Source organism: Lygodium microphyllum, chromosome 8 (assembly GCF_053477565.2).
Source record: "Lygodium microphyllum isolate KBCC chromosome 8, Lygodium_microphyllum_v1.1.10, whole genome shotgun sequence".
Lineage (NCBI taxonomy): Eukaryota > Viridiplantae > Streptophyta > Polypodiopsida > Schizaeales > Lygodiaceae > Lygodium > Lygodium microphyllum.
In genome coordinates, this window is record NC_141142.1 from 5,529,651 (window position 1) to 5,537,283 (window position 7,633).

Consider the following 7,633-nt stretch of genomic DNA (forward strand, 5'->3'; position numbering starts at 1 on the left):
GTCATAGGTAGCAGGCTGTAGCATGCACCGAAGACGTGGGTGACAAGGATGCCTGTGGTTTCCATGGAGGAGTATTGGTGGTGGTGTGAAAGAAGGTCCTGGGGGCCTGTTGGTGGCCAAGGTGGCTGGTGGAAGGGTTGTTGGAGTTGGTGGTAGGGTTGTTCTGTGTTGGGGATTGCATTGATGGCCAGCACAAGTGTAGGTTTGTTGGGGATTCTACACATGACGCTTATTTGCGGGCTTGTCGGATGGTAAGGGATAAGCATTCAGAGTTGGGTGTCGCTGAAGAGCGATTGAAATTTCGTTGGAGGCTTCAATACCAGCAATTTGAAAACCTCTCGTGTGGTCTCTCCCTAAGGGGTAGTGCTAGTCTTCTTATCATGCACAAGACATATTTGATTAGTTTGGGAGATAGGTCGAACTCTAAGCAAGCTGAGAGTATTGACCCAAACTGTGTATATACTTCGGTGCAGATATTATGTAAGTGCTCGTGCATACTTAGATATTACGTAGTTAGAAGACCGTGCGCTAGTTTCTCGTAACAATGTGTGGATGAAGCAAAGTTGTCCATGTTGAGAAGAAGTACACGTGAAGGTATATGAGACATCCTTTGCATTGTGACTGCATGATGTAGCATAATTGAATACATGGAAACCGCACTTTTGGTAGCTGGAAGCTATTGAACTTGCTTGATGAGGACGGTGTACTTTTCATGGCCAATCATGCGGTGGTTACCACCACTGATTGGAATGGTACTAAGGTAGAGTGCAAGAGAGAATTGTGCAAGTGGGTCAGGGTGACAGGTCTAACCATAGGTGAGACGAGCTCCCTAGGTATGTCCTGCCCTTGATGTGCCCTGAACAAGTGTGGGTGATGCTAAAGGGCTAGGGGACTAGGGACGGAGCCAGTCGACCAAGGTCACTGGACGTACCTAATTTGAGGACCCCTAGGTGCTGTGCTATGATCGTGGGTGCTTCTTATCTTTTCATTCTTTTTTTTAATTGTGCTTTTTTCTTTCTTTCTTTCTTTCGTTCTCGTCTCTCTTTTTTTTTTTTGACTTGCCTGAGTACAACCATTACAATATGTTGAGGCTATCAGCCTTTCAATGGGTTGGAAAATGTCAAGCTTCGAAGGCTCAGGAAATGGATATTACAATGATGATTGTGCCCTAGCCTCGTTGTTAGAGAAGTAGTTGTTGAGATGGGGAGACACACTTGAGATATTGTAAACCTCTTTGCAACACGCGATGTTGGTACAATTGAGGTAACAACTGCTGTGGGAGCTTTTGCCCAACCGCCAAGACCCACGGACCGCTTATTGTTTCAAGCATTCCAAGCCGAGCACTAATGGTTACCTCTCACATAACCGACGCGCCATCCATATTTACGGGTGTAGTGAGCTTACCTCCGTGCCATTCGAGTTACCTCCTCTCCCGCGCACTCCGATAGCTCCACGATCCAAGTGCAAGCTTCAAGCAAGCTCCATCCTCAAGCTCCATGCTCCAAGCTCCATTGCCGCGAGCAAGGCAAGAGAAGAGAAGAGAAGAGAAGAAGAGAGGAGAAGATGGAGAGCTTCTCCTCCTCGGTCCCTCACCCTCACACACTCACTCCCTCACACTCTCACACACACTCTCTCAAGCACAAGCTCAAGCAAGCAAGAAGAAGAAGAAGAAGAAGAAGAAGAGGAGAGCTACTTTTGGCCATACACAAGAATGAGCTTCTCATTCACTTTTCAACTTTATATACAAAACCCTAAATCCCTTTTGGGCGGTCATCCCCTTTTCCCCTTTTTTACATGGCCGGCCATAGCCTAGGCCCTTTTTCCCATTGTCCTTCTATCTTCCTAGCTTCCTTTCCACCACCCGTCTACATTTACAAATTGCACGGGTGAGAGCCCGTCACTCCTTGAATTAAATCATGATGCGCTTGTGCTCTTTTACAATAGTTTGACTTGCGCTTTTCCTCGTGCGCCTTTGTCTTCCGTTTCTCTTTGCCTTGGACTTTGACTTTATCTTCTGTTTTGGCTTTCCAGATTTTCCACCGCCTGGCACTCTTTTACAAGATCTCAGGGAGCGCTTTGTATTTTAAAATGCACCTTTCCCCTTTTGCATTTGCCTTGGACTTTTAAGGTTGCCCTTGCGCTTCTGGCCTTTTCTCCTCTTCTTTCTTTAGTCGAGCTACCTTTTTTCCGCCTTTGCCCTGTGTCTTTTTTATTTCCTTTTGCTTTCTTCGTGTTGCCCTGTGTCTTTTTTATTTCCTTTTTCTTTCTTCGTGTTGGGGTTAACATTACCCCCTCCTAAACGAGTGCCAGTCCCATGGCACTCACCGTCGTAGGTAGCAAGTGTTTAGCATGCACCGAAGACGTGGGTGGCAAGGACGTCTGTGGTTACCATGGCAGAGTGTTGGTAGTGGTGGGGGAGGAAGGTCATTGGGGACACATTGGTGGGTTGAGTGGTAGGTGGTAGGGCAATGGGAGTTGGTGGTAGGGCTGTTCTTTGGGGGGTTGCACTGATGGAGTACAAGTGGCAGTGTGTTGGGGATTTTGTACATGCTGATTTTTGGTAGGCTTACAGGGTGATAAGGATAGGAATTCAGAGTTGAGTGTTGATGAAGAGCGAACGACACCTTCGTGGGAGTCTTCAATACCTGCAATTGAAAACCTCTCATGTGGTCTCTCCCTAAGGGGTAATGTTAGTCTTCTTATTGTGCACAAGACATATTTTGATTAGTTTGGGAGACATGTCGAACTCTAAGAAAGATGAGAGTATTGTCTTGCACTTGAGGACCCAAACTGTGTAGATACTTCGGTGCAGATATTATGCGAGTGCTCGTGCATACTTAGATATTACGTAGTTAGAAGACCGTGGGCTAGTTTCTCGTAACAATGCATGGATGAAGTAAAGTTGTCCATGTTGAGAAGAAGTACACGTGAAGGTATATGAGACATCCTTTGCATTGTGACTGCACAACGTAGCATAAGTGAAGATAGGGACACCGCACTTTTGGTAGCTAGAAGCTATTGGACTTGCTTGATGAGGACGGTGTACTTTTCACGGCCAATTGTGTGGTGCTTACCACCACTGATTGCAATGGTACTAAGGTAGAGTGCAAGAGAGAATTGTGCAAGTGGGTCAGGGTGACAGGTCTAACCATAGGCGAGACAAGCTCCCTAGGTATATCTTGCCCTTGATGTGCCCTGAACAATTGTGGGTGATGCTAAAGGGCGAGGGGACTAGGGACGGAGCCAGTCGACCAAGGTCACTGGACGTACCTAATTTGAGGATCCCTAGATGCTGTGCTGTGATCGTGGGTGCTTTTTTTTTTCTTCTTCTTCTTTCTTTCTTTTTGTATCTTTTTCTTGTGCTTTTTTCTTTCTTTCATTCTTTTGTTCTGTTCTCTCTCTTTTTTTTTTTAGGACTTGCTTGAGTACAACCATTACAATGTGTCGAGGCTAGCAGCCTTTCAATGGGCTGGAAAATGTCAAGCTTCGAAAGCTCAAGAAATGGATATTACAGTGATGATTGTGCCCTAGCCTCGTTGTTAGAGAAGCAGTTGTTGAGATGGGGAGATACACTTGAGATATTGCAAACCTCCTTGCGATACACACGATGTTGGTACAATTGAGGTAACGACTGCCATGAGCCAACTATAGAGCTTGACCCAGAAAGGGAGCGTAGCCCATGAATGTGCATTGGGCCATGCGATGTGGGTGGTCGGCAAGGGTGATTTTTGCTTTCGGCAACATGGCTTTGTCGCGGCTCTTTGTGGGGTCAATGGTCTTGCAGTGATCAGGCATTGAACGCTTTCGCACAAGGACCTATATTATCCTGTATCCACTTGTCACTTCATGAGATCATGATAAGACATAATTTTTCAGAATTCTATAATGTCTATTGGGATGCCTATTTCATTGCTTGTTAAGGTCGTGTACATTAACGAGAAGTAACGGGAATGTGTACAAGTGGGGATCTTGCCCCTTTACTCATCAAAAAACAAAATGTTTTGGCATGCTGACTTGTCGAGCTACTTGTACATCATAGGGATTTAGTTGATATGTATGAGGCGGGGTGAGTCGGGTTGGCTAGGTGACTGGGACGGTGCTAGTGCGGGGCTCCCGTGAGGCTGGGCAGGGAACATGTCGGCCGGGACATGAAGGATGTAGTCCCGGGCCGCTACCGTTTCCAGAATGTCTTTAAACAATTCATTAAATTCTGTCCTATCCCTAGCCGCCTTGTCACTTCGTGAGCACTTGGTGCCCGAGCGTGCATTGGGGGTCTGTGCAACTGGCGTTGCCACATTTTGTGTGCCTCCCTGAGCGTCCGCTCCCCTGGCCTACGGGTTCTTCGACCTTCGTCTGGGGCAGTGTTGCTTGGGGCCGAGTTTCTTGGCGTACCTTTTAAGAGTGGGCACGTAGCGCACCGGTGGAGGGGTGTGTGCTGCATGTTCCTGTCGGCTGCGAAGAGCGTTTTTGCAAGCTAGCTGTCCTTGGTTCTCCATGTTTTCCTCGCGGGGGGCCTGTAAGATGCGAATCAAGGATTAGGATTTGTCACATGATAAGACCATTCATATGTAAGGGATTATAGTGCAGATTATCAAGCGCATAGGACGAGAAGAGAGGGGTGGGGCATGCAGTACTTGTTGTAGAGAGATGGCCCTCGTGATGTATATTTAGCCTCCTGCCATTAGCAGATCTTGGTTCACACCAAGTTGCCTCGGCTGGCGGTTGTGGATTTAGGCAGGGCTCCTCCTCAGAAGGATAGACTGGAAAGGGAAGAAGGTGTATAGAAAGGGACTATACCCTGTCTACACCATCAGAGTTGTTGGTCAAGGCTTCCTATGGTGGTAATGTGGGTTGCATGCCCTTCAGTTGGAGGTGGGGATGGTCACGCGGCTTTTAAATGTGTGATGAGAGGAGGACTTGAGAAGCTTAGCCTGTCAGACCCAACTCTTCTCCCTGCGCTTGACTACCATTGCTTGTGTGGGTTGATATTGTTTATACATGGTGACACAAAAATCAGTGTTTACTTATATATATATTTATGAATCCATGTCACGTCACGAGGATAAGAACCAATTGTAGAACTCGGGGTTGTACTGGAGCGTGGCACACGCATCCAGCACTCATGGCAGCTTACTTAGTACCGATAAATATTTTGCCACATCGAGTAGCATGGAACCTTGTCCGAGTCTACTGGCAATGTGTAACTCCTCCTTAGTGAGAACCTTATCAATCAAAGGGCTCTCTAGGCTAGTTCCAGCTAAGTCCGTACCCCGAATGTCAGTTAACACTCGAAGGGAAGTTGGTGCCACATAGGTTGGGTCTCTTTGAGACCGCCATTTGGCCAATCGCTCCTCAGAGACTGTCATGATCTGAGCCCCTAGTTCGGCCATTGCAACGCAGTTCTCACACCAACACTGTTCAAATTGGCTTCGGCCCTTTGTTAGTCGCTTTAGTTGCTCTATGTCTACGAGATTCGATCGGCAGAGCACTCCATTGAATGTGACAGTTAAGTGTAGTTCGTCGGCTTCCTCGTCAGAGATGAGTCGCATGCGTTCGTGCAGAAGCCTATCATAGTGCTTGTTAAGATGTTCTTGCTCCTCCCAGGATAGAGGGGAGGGCAAGTACTCTCCAAGCTGCTCCTTGGGGATTGTGCCCACGTCTGCAAGGATGTAGACTCGTGCGAACACCTTGAGCTTAGCATCCAACTTAGCTAAGCATTCTGCGATACTTCTATGTTCAACGAGGGCTTGCTCGGTTGCCATCTCATGCAAGGTTCTAGGAGTTTTTCTAGGCTTTAGCATAGCTGGGGGTTCAGGCCTGTATGAGCAAGATTGGTCAACGCTAGGATTGCTCATGCTCTTGGGGTTTCCATGTTTCTCTGGAGGCTTCGTTATTGCGTCATGGTTCTCCTTAGGTGTGACTAGTGTGAATTCGTCATCCCGTCGTGACAGTGTCGTATCCACTCTTGATTGGTCGATGTGAGTTCTATTGTTGGTGGATTAAGTGTTGAAAGCAACTGTTGATGGCAACAACTGCTTTGATTTTTCAGAGCACACGGATGTGTCTGAGGTTTCACCGCTATTAGGAGAGACATCAATGGATTCACTGGTGGATGGACTTGATGCTTTATTCCCCAGCTCTCCAGCGCTCTTGGTCTCAACGTTCTTGGGGTCCACAACCACCTGTAGGCTGCTGTTGTTTTTGATGTTTTCTCATCTTTTTCTTGGTCAGTGAAGGTGCATCTCTCAACGACTCTGGACCCTGGACTAGGAATACTGTTGATGTGCTTGGTTGGGCCTCAACATTCTCTTTCTCTAGTATGTCCTTATGGGACATGGCCGTGGCCTACTGAATAGCCTCGCTAGGTTGTGAGAGCACAACTACCTCCCTTTTTGGAGAGTCTAGCTCTTTAGCCAACTCCCTTGCATGTAACTCCTCCAGCCTAGGCTTTAGGCACTTTGAAAGTGCTGGAGTTGTCAAGGAAGTTGGTTGTGACACCTCCTCCACAGGTAAACTTCTAAGGACATGTTCCACAAGGGTCATTGTCACAGCCAAGGGTTGTGACTATTGTGATCCCTGATTGGAAGTAGTAGCAACTAGTTTAGTGGGCTGGCTACCCTTGGTGGATTGCGGTGTCAAGTCCCTAGGGCGGTTAGAAGTGGCCATGTTTTTTGTTACCCTTTGAGCACTCATCTGTGTAGATCGAGCATGAGTTGATCTAGTCACATTAGGTTGCTCATGCATATCCTTGGGTCGAGAGCTACAGATGGCGTTTTATCCCACCTCTTGGACATTTGGAAGCTTAGATGGAGATAGAGATTGGAATTGAGCAGTTTCCCTTGACAACCACTGTTGTTCTTCCTGTGTCCATTTGGAAAAAGAGAATGTAGGAGATCTAGGACTCTTAGGTGGACTTGGCACTGGCTGAATGATTTGCTCGAGGCTATTAGATGATTGTGCCATTTGCTTTGTTGAGCGATCAGCCTTGCCTTGAGCAATGTTGTGCCTATGATGCTTGTTCTCCCCTTGGGAAATCAAAGGCTCTTTGGGCACTAATGATTTTTGTGCATGCTCAATGGCTACATATGACATCTGTCTATTTAGCATGCTAGGCTGAGGCTCTTTCCTTCAAACAATCATGTCTAGTTTCTTGCCTCGAGACCTAGATTTTCTCTTAGATTTCCTCCTGTGCTTCATTGCTTTTGATGCACTCTGGCCTTCAGCTGATAGAGGTGGTTTAGGAAGGGATTTTGGTACCCAAACCCATCGGTTACCTGCGTAGTACCCTTGAGCACGTAGCAACGCTTTGGATATCCATCGCGGCGTTGTGCTAATCCTCCATCGATGCCTGCGTCTATAAGGCTTGGGCTTCTTTTGGGGTCTTCTATGATATTTGTAAGTCCCAAGCCCGTCCTTGGCATTGTTTCTTGACCTTCTTGTTTCAAGCCTGGCCTCACTCACACTGGTTCTCATTGTTCGACCTGTGCTTGTATTAGTTTTTCCAACAAGTCCTTGCTCTCGTTAGTAGGCTTGACTATTACGTCAGCACCTTCCTTGCCTTTCCCTCGAGGTTTGATGAGGTCACCCTTGCTAAAGGTTGTGACCATCCTCACACCCGGTAGTGTCAGGTGTA